Below are 16385 nucleotides of genomic sequence, written 5' to 3' on the forward strand. Positions count from 1 at the left end.
AGAACTTCGGAGAAAACGTGGTTATGAGAGGCAATTTGCAATATGGCCCCCGAAGAGTGGAATAAATGGTCATTTCAATATGATTATAACCAAACACAGTTTTTAATGGTTCATCTTTTTTCATGCCCCTTCAATTTGGATGCCCTTGGAAAATTCAATTCACCCTGTTTGCAAAAATCAAATCACAGTTGGTGTTTCCAAGAGCAAAATATCCTCACACTTAGGCTTATCTGATTATTACAGGCCCAACTATGATTTTAGCCTCAGACACTGCTGCATCGTGGCTGAAAACTGGGAGTCAATTGCAGGACATAGACCTGAATGACGCACTGCTATGGAGAAAGGAGTTGCACATTTTGAGCTAAAGCTTTGTAAGGAGCCAGAGATGAGGAGGCAAAAGTGAAAATACCACCCAGCTCTCCAGTAATCAAACGTGAAAACACAAGAGACAGCCTAAAATGTAGCCGTACTCTGCATCCTGCATTGACCTTTTCAAACTGACTCAACTGTCAGTGGAGTTTTCTTCAATAATGGACAAACTATATATAATGATGGTATTGATTAATTGCTTAATATTGACTAGGCACTAGGGTAGGTACTAGATAATCAGAGACACAGTTGCTGTCCCACATGAGGCTCACAATCTAAGAATGGGGGGAAATGGGTATTTTGTCCCTAAAACACAGAAGAGAAAAAATGAGGCACAGAGTTATTCAGTGACTTGACCCATGTGCCAGAACAAGTAAATGATAGAGGTGAAACTAGATCCCAGTTCTCTGGCTATATATTTTAGCCAGATATATATGGAGAATTGCTTCAAATCCCAACTTCCTTATTAATTTTTTTTCACTGATAAATGTAAACTGAGGCTTACTGGGATAGTTGGAATATCTGAATCATACAGGCTTCATCTGGAAAGGCTTCCTAGAGAAGTGAGTTAGTTGGGAAAAGGCACAGTACAGCAAAGGGGATAGGTAAGATCAATCGCTGGTATTTATTGAGTATTTACAGGAGACAGAGCACTATGAAAGTATAGTATATACTATACAAGAGAAGCAGTGTGGCTCAGTGGAAAGAGCCCGGGCTTGGGAGTCAGAAGTCGTGGGTTCTAATTTCGACTTTGCTGCTTGCCAGCTGCGTGACTTTGGGCAAGTCACTTCACTTCTCTGGGCCTCAGTTACCTCATCTGTAAAATGGGGATTAAAACCGTGAGCCCTACGTGGGACAACGGGATCACCTTGTATCCCCCAGCACTTAGAACAGTGCTTTGCACATAGTAAGGGCTTAACAAATACCACCATTTATACAAGAGCTGGTAAACATGTTCCCTGCCCACAGGAAGTTTACAGTCTAGAGGGGGAGGCAGATATTAAAATATGGATATGTACATATGTGCTACAGGACTGAGGGTGGGTTGAAGGTATAATGCTCTGGATTTTGAATAAAGGGTACAACTTTTTTCGTGGTATTATTAAGCACTTACTATGTGCCAGGCACTATACTAAATGCTGAGTAGATACAAGTTGATCCAGTTGGACACAGTCCCTATCCCACATAAGGCTCACAATCTTAACCCCATTTTATAGATGAGGCAACTGAGGCAAAGAGAATTGAAATGACTTGCCCAAGGTCACACAACAGACACATGGCAGAGCCGGGATTGGAATCCAAGTCCTTCAGACTCTCAGGCCCGTGCTCTATCCACTAGGCCACGCTGCTTCTTTAAGTGCTAGGGTGATGCAGAAAGGGGAGGGAAGGAGTAGGAGAAATGAGTGCTTAGTTGGGGAATGCCTCTTGGAGGAGGTCTGATTTTAATAAGATGTTGAAGGTGGGGAGGATGGTGGTCTGTTAGGTATCAAGGGGGAGAGGGTTCAAGGCCAGAGGGAGGATGTGGGTGAGGGGTTCTCAGTGAGATACAAGACAACAAGGTACAGCAAGTAGATAGAACTTCAACTCTGGAATGGGCAACAGTGGAATTAATTTTGGAATGGTCTCATGTTTAAGCATCTGAACAACAACTTGGTGATTTTCCTAATAAGTTATCTAAAACAAGAATTAAAAAAAAATCACAAGCTTCAGGGCATTCTTCTGATTGAAAGAAAAAATGACAGATACTTTAAGGACAAGTTCTTAGCAATTCAAATCATCACTTCAGGGTTCAAATAATTCATTCACTGATTGGATAGGCTATTCTGTAGGGGGAAAAAATTAGCCATAATATGGAGGGGGATTTAGATTTATGGACAAATATAACTGAGACGCCAGTCTGCAGTGTAAATTATCAGTGGTATTTATTGAGCACTTACCTTGTACAGAACACTGTACTAAGTGCTTGGGAGAGTACAGAGTTGGTAGACACATTCTCTGCACTCAAGGAGCTCACAGTCTTGAGACTGTAAATGTTTAAAAACGGGCAGTCCCTTCCTTGAGCTCATCTAGAAACACCAGGTTACAAACAGTCCTGGGGGCCAATTTAATTCCCCTCCCTTTGCGGGGAAGAAGCAACAGCTAAGTTTTGGCATCTGTAGCTGCCTTGTTTTTAAATGGTTGACTCCTCAACAGAGCTGGTGATTTAGATAATGTAAGCCATAAGTGCAACTTTTATTTTTTCTGGAAAAGGTAGAAAGGAAATCTGTTGCAAAATGATGGGCTTGAGAGGTGAAATTTAACAATAAAAAGTACAGACCACGGAAACATGGATAAGAAGGGGGCGTTGTGTAGCACGTCTAAGAATTAGTAGTATAGTAGTTACAAACCACAGATTATTGTGATTTCACACAGTTGTTTTTCACACAGTTGTTTCGGTGGAGGAGTAAATGGTATAATTTCTTACTGCCTTTTCCTGAATATGGCAGAAAATTCAGGAACTTCAAAAAGTCATTCTTTGCAAGGGAAATTAACTCCTTTTATTTTTGTTCTGAGTGGTTGTACTCAATGCCTGTAACTATTAGTGATTAAACATTCATGCGAGATAAGGATTAACATTTGAGGGGAATTATCAAAGGGAAACACAGCAATAACCTTCTGAGAAAACTATTGGAAAGGAGGCAAATAATACTCTGTGAGGAAAAATCAGAACTTGATAGAATTATAATACAATTGATATACATCACTATGAAGGGCGCTCAGCTCATTCGCAGTGACAACACAAATAAAATCCACACACAATCCAGGATCATGGATTCGTTTGTGATTCAACCAGGGCAGGAAATGTGTGTTTTACTTCTTTTGGATTTCTGCAATTCCTCAGGTTGGAGTTTATTAGCAGACTGTGAGACTCTCCTTAACTCTGCTTCTACCTGGAGGTCATGGATAATAATGTTGGTATTTGTTAAGCGCTTACTATGTGACGAGCACTGTTCTAAGTGCTGGGGGAGATACAGGGTAATCAGGTTGTCCCACGTGGGGCTCACAGTTTTAATTCCCATTTTACAGATGAGGTAACTGAAGCACCGAGAAGTGAAGTGACTTGCCCAAAGTCACCTAGCTGACAGGTGGCGGAGCTGGGATTAGAACCCATGACCTTTGACTCCTAAAACCATGCTCTTTCCACTGAGCCATGCTCCTCCCCATAATAATGATGGTATTTGTTAAGCTCTTAGCACTGAGGTAGATACAGGGTAATCAGGTTGTCCCACGTGAGGCTTACAGTCTTAATCCCCATTTTACAGATGAGGTAACTGAGGCACAAAGAAGTTAAATGAGTTGCCCACAGTCACACAGCTGAGAAATGGCAGAGCTGGGATTCAAACCCATGACCTCTGACTCCCAAACCCATGCTCAGGGTCAGACCACTCACCACTGTCCTGGAAAGTGAGTTTCAAGCCAGAGCAGACTGGGAGACCCTCAAGGCAGGTTGATTAGGGTCTCCCAAATCTCCCAGATCTGAGACTTTCCAACCCGGGATTCAGCTCATAATCCTACCTCATTCATTCATTCATTCATTCATTCATTCATATTTATTGAGCACTTACTGTGTGTAGACCACTCTACTAAGCGCTTGGAATGTACAATTCAGCAACAGATAGAGACAACCTCTGCCCAACAAAGGGTTCACAGTCTAAAACGGGGAGACAGCAAAACAAAACAAGTAGGCATCAACACCATCAAAATAGATAAATAGAATCATAGATATGTACACATCATTAATAAAGTAGAGTAACGAATAATATATACAAATATACACAAGTGCTGTGGGGAGGGGAAGGCGGTAGAGCAGAGGAAGGGAGTAGGGGGAATGGGGAGGGAAAGAGGGGCAGAGGGAAAGGGAGGGCTCAGTCTTTCCTAGAGCTTCTCAAAGCCCCAGGCAGGGTCCAATCCAACCCATGCTGGGCCTTCTCCTGATCTTCCTCGGCCTTGCCCTTCCATACTTTTAGCCACTGCCAAGATGTTTTCTTAAGGAGTGTGTTAAGCCTTTACTGTGTGTCTAGCACTGTTCTAAGCACTGTAATAGATACAAGACAATTAAGCTGGACACAGTCCTAGCCCCACGGGAAGCTCACAGTCTAGGTATGAGGGAGAACAGGTACTGAATCCCCATTTTAGTTAAGTGAACTGAGGCACAGAGAAGTGAAGTGACTTGTCGAAGGTCACACAGCGGATAAGTGGTGGAGCTGGAATTAGAATGAAGGTCCTCTGAATCTCAGGTCCATGTTTTATCGACTGACATTTCTCATAGGATAGTGGACCCGATCGGCACCAACTTTTTTTTTAGTGGTATTTGTTAAGCGCTTACTATGTGCCAGGCACTGTGATAAACGGTGGGGTAGATACAAACTTAAGCAGGTTGGATACAGTCCATGTCCCACATGCTGCTTACAGTCTTAAACCCCATTTTACAGATTAGGTAACTGAGGCACAGAGAAGTGAATTGACTTGCCAACAGTCACATAGCAGAGAAGTGGCAGATTTGGGATTAGAACCCAAGTCCTTTGACTCCCAGGCCCGTGCTCTTTCCATTAAGCCACACTGAAGTGCAAAGTGGCCGGCCAATCTGAAGCTCAACAAATGGTTCATTGGGTTTATCTCCAGAGAGGATCTACCACTCCTTGGAGTATTGGGAGGAGGCCTCTGTGTATTCTTTAGCTGTCTTGTTTTATGCTATCGAGTCATCTCTGACCCTTAGCAATGCCACGGACACATCTCTCCCAGAACATCCCACTCGATCTGCAATCATTCTGATAGTGTTTCCAAAGAGTTTTCTTGGTAAAAATATGGAAGTGGTTTACCATTGCCTTCTTCCGCATAGTAAACATGAGTCTCCACCCTCAACTCTCTCCCATGCTGCTGCTGCCCAGCATAGGTGACTTGTAGCAGATTGCCTTCCACTCACTAGCCCAAGTTAGGAATGGAATGGTAATGCCCCTGCTTGACTCTCCCTCTGATAGCCCGAGATTGGTAGAGTACTGGAAACTCTCCAGGTGTGACCCTGAGAGGGGGTATTCTTTACTACCATGTCATTATCAATGATAATAATTTAAGCGAATAGCATCAGTTCTCTTTTCAGTTAAATTTTCTTTTAACAGAACTAGCAAACAATGAAGCAGCTGATCTTTTTCTCTGCTCAGGCTCTCATGGATGTCAACTGATGAGTTCAGTGGTCAACAGTGGGCTGCAAGAGGCAGAATCAATCAATTAAATGTATTTATTGAGTGCTTACTTAGTGAAGAGCATTGTACTAAGTGCTTGGGAGAGTACAGTACAACAGAGTTGGTAGAGATGTTTCCTGCCCACACTGAGCTTACAGTTTAGAGGGGGAGACATATATTAAATAAATAAATTACAGATATGTGCATTTGTGCTGTGGGGCTAAGAGAGTGGTGAGTAAAGGGTGCAAAGGGCCTGGTTAATCCACAAACTGGATCAGCAGTCCCTGAATAATGGAGATTTCATTGGAAGAATGAGTCTGGAAAAAAAGATCCTTACAAATACACTTCAAGAAAATGTCAGGAGCGTTATGTAAGGAAGTGTAGGCACCTGAATCATGCAACAGCTAGAATCAGATGCAAGTATATGAAGCTTAGTTGAGGGGGTTTATGAGGGAGAAACCACTCCTGTGAGGTAAGACTGCTGAACTGGAGATATTTATAGCATTCGCATGCTCTTTTCTGTCTCAAGTACACTGCGGGATTCTCAAGAAGTGATGAAATATGTGAATCATTTAAACACAGATCATAGAAAACCAAAACAATTCATTAAAGAAAATTCAGGACAGGGAATTCAGAGCTTGTTTTTCATTTCCGGATGGAAGTCGTACTGGTGTGATTGAATCTAGAAGTTAAGTGACAGGAAAATATTGATGATGAATAACTTGGATAAAGCCTAGAAAAAAAGTTAGGGAAATAAAAACAGAAAATATATTTTTTTAAAAAAACAAAACAGGGGGTGAAATCAGAAGAGAGAATTGCCATAAAACAAAGAAGAGTTTTCTTTCCCTTCAAGCTCTACATCAATACATTTCATCAGTGAAGTATGTATTTTCACCAAGAAATATGTCTGAAGTGTGACCAAAATCCACCTGGAGCAAATTAATGGTAGAATCTACCATATCCATTTCCATGTAGCACATTAACCCTCCTCCAAGAGGCCTTCCCAGACTGAGCTCCCCTTCTCCCTCTACTCCCTCTACCGCCCTCCCTCTACCACCCCCCATTCACCTCTCTGCAGCTAAACCCTCTTTCCCCCCCATTTCTCTCTGCTCTTCCCCCTCTCCCTTCCCATCCCCTCAGCACTGTACTCGTCTGCTCAACTGTATATATTTTCATTACCCTATTTATTTTGTTAATGAAATGTACATCACCTTAATTCTATTTATTTGCTATTGTTTTAATGAGATGTTCATCCCCTTGATTCTATTTATTGCTATTGTTCTTGTCTGTCTGTCTCCCCCGATTAGACTGTAAGCCCGTCAAAGGGCAGGGACTGTATCTGTTACCGATCTGTACATTCCAAGCGCTTAGTACAGTGCTCTGCACATAGTAAGCACTCAATAAATACTATTGAATGAATTAACCACAAGTCTTCCCAGACTAAGCCCCCTTTTCCTCAGCTTCCCTTCCACGTCACCTCCACTAACTCCCTTTGCTCCTTCCCCTGCCCCCTATAAATAATTCTATTTATTTATACTGATGCCGATTTACTTGTTTTGATGTCTGTCTCCCCGCTCTGCCCACCTCCTCTAGAGTGTAAGCCCCTTGTGGGCAGGGATTGTCTCTCTTTATTACTGTATTGTACTTTCCAAGCACTTAGTACAGTGCTTTGCATACAGTAAGCGCTCAATAAATACGATTGAATGAATGAATGAAAGGAGAGCAGTTAGCCAGAGGTTTTTGTGGGGTACTTCCTCTGAGGCAGTCCTCTAGATTGTAAGCTCATTGAGGGCAGGGAACATTTCAGCTAACTCTGTTGGACTATACTCTCCCAAGTGCTTAGTACAGCACTCCACACATAATAAGCGCTCAATAAATACCATTGATTGATGAAAGGGTGGGGGCCATTGTTTCAAGTTTGGGTTCAATTTCTGGGGGAGAAGCTAGTAGCTTAATGGTCTCAGCTGCCTGTATTGGTCAACCTACCCTTCTCAGTCTGAAGGAGACTGGCCACAAGATGAAGTTATGTTATGGCTCTTGGCCTCTCCTCTTCCATCGCCTGCTTAGTAGCTCTAGACTTGAATGGAAAATTCATACATCCTCCTGTATCTCCCCGCTTCAGTCTATACTACACTCCGCTGCCCAGATTATCTTTCTACAGAAACGCTCTGATCATGTCACTCCCTCCTTCTCCTTTACCCCCTTCCCCTCCCCACAGCGCTTCTGTATATTTGTATATATTTTTATTACCCTATTAATGATGTGTATATATCTATGATTCTATTTATCTATTTTGATGGTATTGATGCCTGACTACTTGTTTTGTTTTGCTTTCTGTCTCCCCTTTTAGAGTGTGAGCCCGTTGTTGGGCAGGGACTGTCTCAACTGTTTGCCGAATTGTACATTCCAAGTGCTTAGTACAGTGCTCTGCACAGTAAGCACTCAATAAATATGGTTGAATGAATGAATTCAACCGTATTTAATGAGCGCTTACCGTGTGCAGAGCAAATGTAAAGGTCTGTCTCACCATTGACCTCGAGTTGGGAACAGGGCACTGGACCTTGGCCTGCTCCAGCCTTGAACAAGACCTGGATTTCAGCCCCAACTCGACCTCCAATCTTCCTACCAAGTCCTGGCTGATTTTGTCATGAGTCTCCCTAATCCTGTCTGTGGGTCTGCATTTCCTCCTCCCCACCCTGTGGGTGTCTGTGCGGCCACTTCAGTGCCCCATTGTGTGTATGTGTGTGTGTGTGTGTGCTTGTGTTTATTTATGACTCTGTGCCTCTCTGACCTTACAGGTGTGTGTATGTGTGACTGAATATGTGCCCAACTCTTTGATTCTATATGTGTGTTTGTGTATCTGTGTGTACCTACCTCTCTGGCCCTGTGGAGGAGTGTGTGTGTGTGAGTCTGTGTGTATGATTATGTGCCCATTTCTCTAACCCTATATATATGTGTGTGTGTGTCTGTATGTGTGTGTGTGTGTGTGAGAGAGAACTGGGTGTGTGCCCAATTCTCTATCTGTGTGTGTGTGACTAAATGTGTGCCCAATTCTCTGACCCTATATATGTATGTTTAATAATAATAATAATGTTGGTATTTGTTAAGTGCCTACTATGTGCAGAGCACTGTTCTAAGCGCTGGAGTAGATACAGGGTAATCAGGTTGTCCCACTTGAGGCTCACAGTTAATCCCCATTTTACAGACAAGGTAACTGAGGCACAGAGAAGTTAAGTGACTTGCCCACAGTCACACAGCTGACAAGTGGCAGAGCCGGGAGTCGAATCCATGACCTCTGACTCCGAAGCCTAGGCTCTTTCCACTGAGCCACGCTGCTTCTCTGTATGTGTATGTGTGTGTGGGTGTGTGCCCAGCTCTCTGGCCCTACATGCATATATCTATAATTCTATTTATTTACATTGGTGCTGATGATGCCTGTTTACTTGTTTTGATGCCCGTCTCCCCCGTGAGCCTGTTGTGGGCAGGGATTGTCTCTATTTGTTGCTGAGTCGTACTTTTCAAGTGCTTAGTTCAGTGCTCTGCACAAAGTAAGTGCTCAATAAATACCATTGAATGAATGAATGTATGTGAGACTGAATGTGTGCCAGATTCTCTGTCCCCGTGGGTGTGTTGCATGTCCACCTTCCCTGCTCTCAGTATGTTTGTGCATGTGTCCACCCTTCTGGTTGTATGTACGTGCTTATCAAATCCCTCTCACTTTATCTTTAATCTGGCCTCATGGGAGCCCTCGCCCAACTTTCCTGCTGGGCTCAAAATGAAAACCTAGCATTTCTGGTTTGTGGTTGTTAAAGATGTTATTAGAAATGAATTGTCTTTCACAGGATTGCACATTTCACACATTTGCCTGGTCACTGGAATCCTTTTCATTCCTAAATCGTCAAACCTCAGCCAGATATTAGCACCTTCTCAAATTACTGTCAACCCTTACAAGTCAAAGTATCTCTTCAGCCAAATTTAGCACTCAATTTTGATGGAAGTGCTACTATTAGTACTTCTACTAATTGCTAGGATTATCTTTGGACAAGGCATTTGTTTTAATCCCTTCCTGATTCATTCAATTCCAAGTCTGTAGATTTTGAAAGCAAAAATCACCCCTCAACCCTTCTTGTCATCAACTCTTGCCTCTAGATTGTAAGCTCGTTACGGGCAGGGAACATGTCTGCTAACTCTGTTGTATTTAAGCACTCTCCCTAGTGCTTAGTTCAGTGCTCTGCACATATTAATGATGTGTATGTACCTATAAATCTATCTATTTATATTGATGCTATTGATGCCTGTCTACTGGTTTTGTTCTGTTGTCTGTCTCCCCCGTTCTAGACTGGGAACCTAGTGTTGGGTAGGGATTGTCTCTATTTGTTGCTGAATTGTACTTTCCAAGAGCTTAGTACAGTGCTCTGCACACAGTAAGCGCTCTCTAAATTCCACTGAATGAATGAATGGCCAGAGAGATTTGCTTTTAAATCTCTCTCCAGATATAATGCAAAAATCACTCAATCAGTGATATTTACTGAGTGTTTACTCTCTAAAGAGCACTGAAATGGTACTTATTAGGTCTTACTATGTGCAGAGCACTGTACTAACTGCTTGAGAGAGTACAATAGAGTAAGGAGACCCAATTCCTGCTTTCAAGGAGTTTACAGTTCAGAGGTGATTACAGCCCTAGCAAAGGAGAGCTGTATATACTAAGAACTTGGGTAAGCACAATAAAGTTAATAGACATAATTCCTATCCTCAAGGATCGTATAAATGTGGGAGATAAACATGAAAATAAATTTTGGGTAGGGAAGAAGCACTAGTGTATAAAGATATGTACATAAGTTTTGGGGAAAGAGAGGGAAGTAGCCAAGTGCTTGGATGCTATGGCGGTGCTAATAATAATAATGTTGGTATTTGTTAAGCGCTTACTATGTGCAGAGCACTGTTCTAAGCGCTGGGGTAGATGCAGGGTAATGAGGTTGTCCCACGTGAGGCTCACAGTTAATCCCCATTTTACAGATGAGGTAACTGAGGCACAGAGAAGTTAAGTGACTTGCCCACAGTCACACGGCTGACAAGTGGCAGAGCCGGGAGTTGAAACCATGACCCCTGACTCTGAAGCCCAGGCTCTTTCCACTGAGCCACGCTGCACACTGGCTAAAGTGTCAGTGTGGGAAATACATTGGAGAGATAAGAGATTTGTCTTTAAACTCCTTGTGCGCAGGTTTTATCTATAACAGCTCTTTCGTATTGTACCCGCCCAAGCACTTACTAAGGTGTGAGCACTCAATAACTAGCACTGATTGATTGGAAAACTAGGTAAAGTCTTTTTGGAGGAGATGTGATTTTAGAAGGGCTTTGAAGATGAGGAGAGTAGTGAACTGCTAAATGTAAAGGAGAAGGAGTTCCAGGAAGAAGAGCAAGAGGTCAGCGTTGAGAGAGATGAGAATGAGGCACCGTGAGTAATTAGTTTGAGAGGAGCAAAATGTACAAGTTGGAATGTAGTGGGAGAGGAGTGAAGATAATTATGGGGACAGAACTGATTGAGTGCCTTAAAGCCAGTGAAAGATGACATTAATATCAGGAAATGGAGATGAAAATATTCAATTACCATATTCTTACGTAAGGAAAAATAATACCCTACAATCTGCTCCACAAAGTCTTGGGAATGAATAATGGAGCCCCAAACTAACAACAGTCTACAGTCTCAGCACAAGGAAAATACTTTTACAGAAAGAATGTCGAGCCAAGTGCTTTACAAATATTATTAATCAGCTATAATAAATGCATACAGAGTAGAGAAAAAACATAGACTAGCATCTCCATATTGAGAAGCCAATGAACTAAAGACTGAGTCACTGGAAGGGTCGCCGAAGACACAATAAGGATTAAGGCATGATTAGAACCTATTACAGTCCAGAATAAAGACACAGCTTTAATCAGTCTACAGATTAGAAGCCACAATTTGTCCCATCTTAATTATACAGTATTGAATTTTTAGCCCTATGGCACATATTAAACCGATGTTGTGTTGTTGAAAAGAAGACATTTTAAACATAAAACAATCAGCAGAGGACAGCTGAATGTGTTGGTCCAAAGTGACCATTTACTGAAAACTGAGAAGGTAATGAGAGATGTTCCATAATCCAGGTCTGCGTGTTAGAAACTGTGCCAAACTAAAGAACACTAGTCAGTGATTGAGAGAATTTTTATGCCAATAAAATGACCCACACTGCTCACATTGATCTCATGAATGATACGGCAATGACATTCCAAGTGTGGTCTGAGTGGGTGAAAAAAATAGCAGGTTTACAGATGGCAGATGGTTTTGTTCTTGCTTGCTTCCTTCCCCCTGCTGTGGTTCTAGCAAATCTGTCGCTCAAACTATAACCAAGCCCTTCGAGTCTTATTATTTGGTAGCCTCAGACATCTTTGTTCTGCCCATTTTTTTAAAATGTAATTGCTGAAACATACTTATCCTATTTTTAAACAAAACGCTCTGCTACTCTTAGTGCATAGTTCAGTGCTATGCACAAAGTAAACACTCAGTGAATACTATTACTATTTTTAAGACCTTCATGCTTGTGGTACATTGACATATAAGAATGGGACTGCATTTTCCCATGAATCCTAAAAAAATTTCTTCATCACTTTACCAAAAGTGGTGATCCTGTCAGCCACTGGAAACAATCTTTTGAAATAAAGAAATGTCATTTGAAAAAATATATTCTACCCAATGTCCCCTCATAGCCTCCATGTAGGCTGGACTCAACAGTCAATCAAGCAATGGTATTTATTGAGCACTTACTGTGAGCAGAGCACTCTACTAAGCTCTTAAGAGAGTGCAATACAACAAAGTTGGTAGACATGTTCCCTACCCACAACGAGTTTACAATCTAGAGATGAGTTTACAATCCTATCAGTTAGGAATCAGTCAACCAGTAGTATGGAAGCAGACTGGCTTAGTGGAAAGAGCATGGCTTGGGAGTCAGAGGTTGTGTGTTCTAATTCTGGTTCTGCCACTTGTCAGCTGTGTGACTTTGGGCAAGTCACAACTTCTCTGTGCCTCAGTTACCTCATCTGTAAAATGGGGATTAAGACTGTGAGCCCCACATGGGACAATCTGATTACCTTGTACCTACCCCAGTGCTTAGAACAGTGCTTGGCACATATTAAGTGCTTAACAAATATCATTATTATTATTATTATCTACTGAGCACTTATTCTGGACTGAACACTCAACTAGGCACTCAGGAGAGTACAATAGACTTAACAGACGTAATCTCTGTCCTCCAGGAGTTTACAATCCAGTGGGGGGGAAGATGAACACTAAAATAAATTACATCTAGGGGGCAGAAGCAAAGTTTAAAAATGTATCTAAAGTGCTTTAAGGGCAAATGCCTTGTTTATAGGTGATATGGAAGTCCTGAAGTAGCATTAGGGAATGGGAAAATGAGAGTTAATCGGGGAAGGTCTTTTGAAGGAGAAGTGATGTTCAAAACACTTTGAATATGGGGAGAATAGCGGACTGCTGGATATGAAGAGGGGAGGGAGTTCTAGGGTAAAGGGAGAGTGGAAGCAAGAGGCCAGTGGTGAGAGAGAAGAAAATAAGGCACGGTGAGTAGGTTTGGCTTGAGAGGAGTGAAGTGTGAGAGCTGAGTTGTAGTGCAAGAGAAGGGTTTGGGGAGAGAGATGACTGAGTGCTCTAAAACTGATGGTCAGGAATTTCTTCTTGATGCACAGAGGAATGAGAAGCCTCTGGAGGATTTTGAGCAGGGATATGTGTGCAAAATAATGTTTAAGAAAACTGAGTGAATCAGTAGAGTGAAGATTAGACAGTAGACGGGAAGGATGGGCAGCAGGAAGGTCCGAGAGGAGGTTGATGCGGGAGTCAAGTTGAAGTATGACAAGTGTTTGGACTAGTATGATCACAGTTTAGAAGGAGAGGAAGGGGTGGATTCTGAAGACGTGAAGAATGAACTCTTAGGATTTGATAACTGACTGAACGTGTGGGTTGAAAAGGAAAGAGGAATCCACAATAATGCCGAGGTTGTGGGTTTGTGAGAAAGGGAGGATGGTAGTGTTGTCAACAGTAATGGGAAAGTTTAGGGGAGGGGAGATGAAGAGGTCAGTTTTGGACATGTTCAGCTTGAGGTGCCAGTGGGCTATCCATGTAGAAATAGGAGATAGGAGGGGAGGGGAGATTCAGAGAAGTAGAAAGGTTGGGTTAGTGAGGTCATCCTCTGAACTGTAACTGGGGTTTAGAGTTGAAAGTTCTATCCAAGGCCATCCACCTGTTCTGCCTATCATATATTAATCAATCAATCAATAGATCAATGGTATTTTTTGAGTGCTTATGTGTATAGGGCATTTTAATAAGCGCTTGGGAAAGTAGAAGTAACAGAGATGGTGGACACGTTCCTTGCCCACAGGGAGCTTACAGTCTAGAGGGGAAGGCAGACATAAAATAAATAATGGATATATATTGGCTCTCTTCACCTGCTACTCCCCAGAGCACATTTTTGGTTCCTCCCAAAGTCCCCATCTTTCAACTCTCATCATGGGCAGGGAATGAATCTATTTATTGCTATATGCACTCTCTCAAGCACTTAGTACAGTGCTTTGCACACAGTAAGTGCTCAATAAGTATAATTGAATGGATAAATGAATGAATGTATGTCCTACTCTGACCTCTAGTTCATGCTATTTCCCACGTTGCACTTCTTCCCCTCAAAATCCACAAGATCACATTTCTACTGACCTAAAATCTCACTTCCTCCAGGAGTTCTTCTCCAATTAATTCCCTACATCTTAGTTGTGTGAGACTAGCATCCATTCTTGGCACTTACGTACTTCAAGCTTATCCTCGGCACTTTGGTACATAGGTATATTTTTATTTATTTATCCATAAGTTTATTTGTTCAGCTATTATTTCCTGATTTTTTTAAAACTTCTTTCTTCTTAAACTTGTTCTTCCTCTGGCTTTCTCTCTCTGCAAATAATTTCTATTTCCTCCACTGATTGATTGTAAACTTCAAGGCGGGGAGCATGCATCTTGTTATTATTATTATACTTTCCTGAGAACTCAGTACAGTGCCTAACCACTCAGTAGGTGCTCAAAAAATGCCAGTGACTGATTTTCTGAGGTGGGTCAATCCTCTGTCATTGTCTGGAAACTACATGCTTTAGTAATAGTAGTGATCGGCGTAATACTATTTATTAAGGGCCACTGTGTGCAGAGCACTGTACTAACTTTTGGGAAAAAAAATGCAAGGGTGAGAAGTAGACACTGTCCTTGGGTCCACAGGGGCTCGCAGACTGAGAAAGGCTAAGCAAATGACATAATAGTAAAGGTGAAATAATATACATAGAAAAACAACATGAAAGATAAAAATCAAGAGTTCAACAAGTCCGATGGTGAAGGGAACTGATAATTATATAAAGAAGGAAACATGGGCCCGGTGGAAAGATGATAGAAGTAAGAGTCAGGAGCCCCCAGCTCAGCCACTTGCCAGCTGCGTAATAATCCTGGGCAAGTCACTTAACTTCTCCATGCCTCAGTTTCATCATCTGCAAAGTGGGAATAAAGGACGTGTTCTCCCTCTAAGAGTGGGAGCCTTGTGGGTGTTCGGAACAAGGACTCTGTAAAATCTGATTATCCTGTATCCATCCCAGTGCATATTACAGTATTCACATATAGATCATCATTACTATCTTTAACCTCCGGAGTAATTAGGGTAGTATAGAATCTTTAATTTTAGTTGGAAATTGTTTTGTAAAATCTTTCAATATAATAGCTATTTGAAAAATGAAATGAATAAAAGTAGTCATAAGAAAACCATTTGAAATTACATTCCACAAATTCATTTTAATGATAATACCACAACATGGTGACATTCTTTAAGCACTTACTATGTGCACTTACTATTTACGTGCAGGGGTAAATAAAAGGCAACCAGATCAGACACAGTTCCTGTCTTTCATCAGACTCACATGGAAACATGCCACTGGTTCCCTGCACATGGTTTGGGTACATTAGTTGTACGTTTCCCTCATTCCTCATTTATGGCAAGTGAATGATTTATGTCCATTTTGGATTCACAAGAGTGTGGACTTTTCAAAAGCACCCTTTGTAACCTGCAGTCTTTAATGTGTCTGGAGTACTTAAAATGATAAGAAAAATTCCAAGTGTGATTTAATAGAGGGTTAAATTTTCTTCATATCAAAGCTGATGAGAAATTCATCCTCTGAGCAGCCTGCGGTTATTGGGAGCCCATTTCCTAGGTCCATTTTTCGCTGTCTAATTAAAGGGACAGATCTGAGAGCTGTAAAAAAGTGCCTATATTAAGTGTAGAATGTTTCTCAGCATCATTTTGTAAGAAACTGCTAAATAAATAGAAAAACCTTACATGAATAAAGTGGAGAATGAAAAAATTGTAGATTCCATTCTGCCTCAGAAAGGAAACCAAATAACAGTCCGATAATATCAACCCAAGAGTCACCTTTAATCCTTATGCATTTATGTATTTCCATTCTCCAGCATTTGCATACATATGCTTGTTCCATTGTATTACATACAACTCTTTATTCTGACTTCACCGTTTGTAAATGCTTTGCAGCACCATGGCCTAGTGGATTGATCACGGGCCTGGGAGTCGGAAGGACCTGGGTTCTACATGACCCCTCTGCTACTTATCTGCTGTGTGACCCTGGGCAAGTCAGTTTGCTTCTCTGTGCCTCAGTTACCTCATCTGTAAAATGGGTATTAAAACTGAGCCCTATGTGGAACAGGGACTGTGT

At 41.7% G+C, this 16385-nt stretch overlaps 1 protein-coding gene across 1 annotated transcript in view; it reads right to left on the reverse strand.

Annotated features, from left to right (window-relative positions):
• Positions 1 to 16385, reverse strand: part of AK5 (adenylate kinase 5) — a 291825-nt gene that overhangs the window by 159475 nt on the left and 115965 nt on the right. The window lies entirely within an intron of this gene.

Source organism: Ornithorhynchus anatinus, chromosome 4, assembly GCF_004115215.2.
Source record: "Ornithorhynchus anatinus isolate Pmale09 chromosome 4, mOrnAna1.pri.v4, whole genome shotgun sequence".
Classification (NCBI taxonomy): domain Eukaryota; kingdom Metazoa; phylum Chordata; class Mammalia; order Monotremata; family Ornithorhynchidae; genus Ornithorhynchus; species Ornithorhynchus anatinus.